At 54.4% G+C, this 3,573-nt stretch overlaps 1 protein-coding gene across 2 annotated transcripts in view; it reads right to left on the minus strand.

The window, feature by feature from the left end:
• The window catches only part of RAD51 (RAD51 recombinase), a 34,230-nt gene extending 33,230 nt beyond the window's left edge, over window positions 1-1,000 (minus strand). Inside the window, exon 1 of one of the 2 annotated variants that reach the window (XM_073566700.1) lies at window positions 694-1,000. The gene's annotated coding sequence lies outside the window, so the exon portion shown is untranslated. The other variant, XM_073566701.1, reaches the window with a different exon arrangement.
• Window positions 1,001-3,573: the final 2,573 nt, after the last annotated feature.

Consider the following 3,573-nt stretch of genomic DNA (forward strand, 5'->3'; position numbering starts at 1 on the left):
GAGGGAGGGAGGGAGGGAGGGAGGGGGGACGCTCGCCCCCGGCTGTCCGGTGTGTCCAGGGCACAGAGGGAGGGAGGGGGGACGCTCGCCCCCGGCTGTCCGGTGTGTCCAGGGCACAGAGGGAGGGAGGGAGGGGGGACGCTCGCCCCCGGCTGTCCGGTGTGTCCAGGGCACAGAGGGAGGGAGGGGGGACGCTCGCCCCCGGCTGTCCGGTGTGTCCAGGGCACAGAGGGAGGGAGGGGGGACGCTCGCCCCCGGCTGTCCGGTGTGTCCAGGGCACAGAGGGAGGGAGGGAGGGGGGACGCTCGCCCCCGGCTGTCCGGTGTGTCCAGGGCACAGAGGGAGGGAGGGGGGACGCTCGCCCTCGGCTGTCCGGTGTGTCCAGGGCACAGAGGGGGTGGGGGGGAAGGTACACTGGCCCTCGGCTGTCCGGTGTGTCCAGGGCACAGAGGGGGGACGCTCACTCACGGAGCACACACACCTCCTAATGCTCTATACATACACAGTACAGACAACTCACGGTGGGGTCGCCAGTGTCGGAGCTGTACCTTACCTCACAACAGAGGACACTGCGCCTGTATTATGTAATGCCCGTTACAGCCGCCATGTTCCCGTACTGATGACACTGCGGCCCTTCTCTCCGGGCTTCCCACAGCAGTGCACCTCCCTCACTTGCCGGACTGTGCCACTCACCTGATCCACTCTCACCACTTCGGAGTCCGGAAAGTACAAATGTCCCGCCAAAGTCTTCGCACACGTCACATATCCCGGAACACGTCCGCCTGGTCCTAGTGCCCGGACGGTTCCATCACCGGTTGTACATAGACACGTGATTCCTGGGCTGTTCCCACAGCCGGGACGGACCCTCCTCAGCAGGATCTACATACGCACTATACTAGGGGGGGTCACTAGTAAATATTCTATACATCACTAATAATGCTTCCTTTCACCCCCACTCCGGCATAGACTGCTCCATGATCACGTGTCTATGGGTGCACCACGTGATTACGAGCTGGGCCCCATATAGCGGCTGTTGTGATTACATTGCTGACTAGTTAGGGGAAGTTCGGCTCTTTTTGGTGATCTGGCTCATTCGGCTCCGCTCACCATAAAGACCCGGCTCTTTTGGATCTTTAAACGGCTCTTTTTTAAATAGAAATCCGTATTCCACAGTCCTCGTTCTAGGTCTTTGCCTGTACAGTGACGGCCTCATTCTCCACCTGTGTAAGGATCTAGTGACGCAGTGTACACTGTTATTCAGCATTGCTGTGTCCTCAGATTGTCAGCTCTTGTGATCAGGCCCCGGCTCCTCGCTCCGGTCTCTCCTGTACAGTGAGGCCTCATAATACCCCTGTATAAGGATCTAGTGACGCAGTGTAGACTGTTATTCAGCATTGCTGTGTCCTCAGATTGTCAGCTCTTGTGATCAGGCCCCGGCTCCTCGCTCCGGTCTCTCCTGTACAGTGAGGCCTCATTATACCCCTGTATAAGGATCTAGTGACGCAGTGTAGACTGTTATTCAGCATTGCTGTTTCCTCAGATTGTCAGCTCTTGTGATCAGGCCCCTGCTCCTCGCTCCGGTCTCCTGTACAGTGAGGCCTCATTATACCCCTGTATAAGGATCTAGTGACGCAGTGTAGACTGTTATTCAGCATTGCTGTGTCCTCAGATTGTCAGCTCTTGTGATCAGGCTCCTGCTCCTCGCTCCGGTCTCTCCTGTACAGTGAGGCCTCATTATATCTCTGTATAAGGATCTAGTGACGCAGTGTAGACTGTTATTCAGCATTGCTGTGTCCTCAGATTGTCAGCTCTTGTGATCAGGCTCCTGCTCCTCGCTCCGGTCTCTCCTGTACAGTGAGGCCTCATTATACCCCTGTATAAGGATCTAGTGACGCAGTGTAGACTTATTCAGCATTGCTGTTTCCTCAGATTGTCAGCTCTTGTGTTCAGGCCCCTGCTCCTCGCTCCGGTCTCTCCTGTACAGTGAGGCCTCATTATACCCCTGTATAAGGATCTAGTGACGCAGTGTAGACTGTTATTCAGCATTGCTGTGTCCTCAGATTGTCAGCTCTTGTGATCAGGCCCCGGCTCCTCGCTCCGGTCTCTCCTGTACAGTGAGGCCTCATTATACCCCTGTATAAGGATCTAGTGACGCAGTGTAGACTGTTATTCAGCATTGCTGTGTCCTCAGATTGTCAGCTCTTGTGATCAGGCTCCTGCTCCTCGCACCGGTCTCTCCTGTACAGTGAGGCCTCATTATACCCCTGTATAAGGATCTAGTGACGCAGTGTAGACTTATTCAGCATTGCTGTTTCCTCAGAAAGTCAGCTCTTGTGTTCAGGCCCCTGCTCCTCGCTCCGGTCTCTCCTGTACAGTGAGGCCTCATTATACCCCTGTATAACGATCTAGTGACGCAGTGTAGACTGTTATTCAGCATTGCTGTGTCCTCAGATTGTCAGCTCTTGTGAACAGGCCCCCGCTCCTCGCTCCGGTCTCTCCTGTACAGTGAGGCCTCGTTATACCCCTGTATAAGGATCTAGTGACGCAGTGTAGACTGTTATTCAGCATTGCTGTTTCCTCAGATTGTCAGCTCTTGTGGTCAGGCCGCTGCTCCTCGCTCCGGTCTCTCCTGTACAGTGAGGCCTCATTATATCTCTGTATAAGGATCTAGTGACGCAGTGTAGACTGTTATTCAGCATTGCTGTGTCCTCAGATTGTCAGCTCTTGTGATCAGGCTCCTGCTCCTCGCTCCGGTCTCTCCTGTACAGTGAGGCCTCATTATACCCCTGTATAAGGATCTAGTGACGCAGTGTAGACTTATTCAGCATTGCTGTTTCCTCAGATTGTCAGCTCTTGTGTTCAGGCCCCTGCTCCTCGCTCCGGTCTCTCCTGTACAGTGAGGCCTCATTATACCCCTGTATAAGGATCTAGTGACGCAGTGTAGACTGTTATTCAGCATTGCTGTGTCCTCAGATTGTCAGCTCTTGTGATCAGGCCCCGGCTCCTCGCTCCGGTCTCTCCTGTACAGTGAGGCCTCATTATACCCCTGTATAAGGATCTAGTGACGCAGTGTAGACTGTTATTCAGCATTGCTGTGTCCTCAGATTGTCAGCTCTTGTGATCAGGCTCCTGCTCCTCGCACCGGTCTCTCCTGTACAGTGAGGCCTCATTATACCCCTGTATAAGGATCTAGTGACGCAGTGTAGACTTATTCAGCATTGCTGTTTCCTCAGATTGTCAGCTCTTGTGTTCAGGCCCCTGCTCCTCGCTCCGGTCTCTCCTGTACAGTGAGGCCTCATTATACCCCTGTATAACGATCTAGTGACGCAGTGTAGACTGTTATTCAGCATTGCTGTGTCCTCAGATTGTCAGCTCTTGTGAACAGGCCCCCGCTCCTCGCTCCGGTCTCTCCTGTACAGTGAGGCCTCGTTATACCCCTGTATAAGGATCTAGTGACGCAGTGTAGACTGTTATTCAGCATTGCTGTTTCCTCAGATTGTCAGCTCTTGTGGTCAGGCCCCTGCTCCTCGCTCCGGTCTCTCCTGTACAGTGAGGCCTCATTCTCCACCTGTG

This window comes from Dendrobates tinctorius, unplaced genomic scaffold (assembly GCF_039654945.1).
Source record: "Dendrobates tinctorius isolate UK_male_01 unplaced genomic scaffold, ASM3965494v1 ptg000019l, whole genome shotgun sequence".
NCBI lineage: Eukaryota > Metazoa > Chordata > Amphibia > Anura > Dendrobatidae > Dendrobates > Dendrobates tinctorius.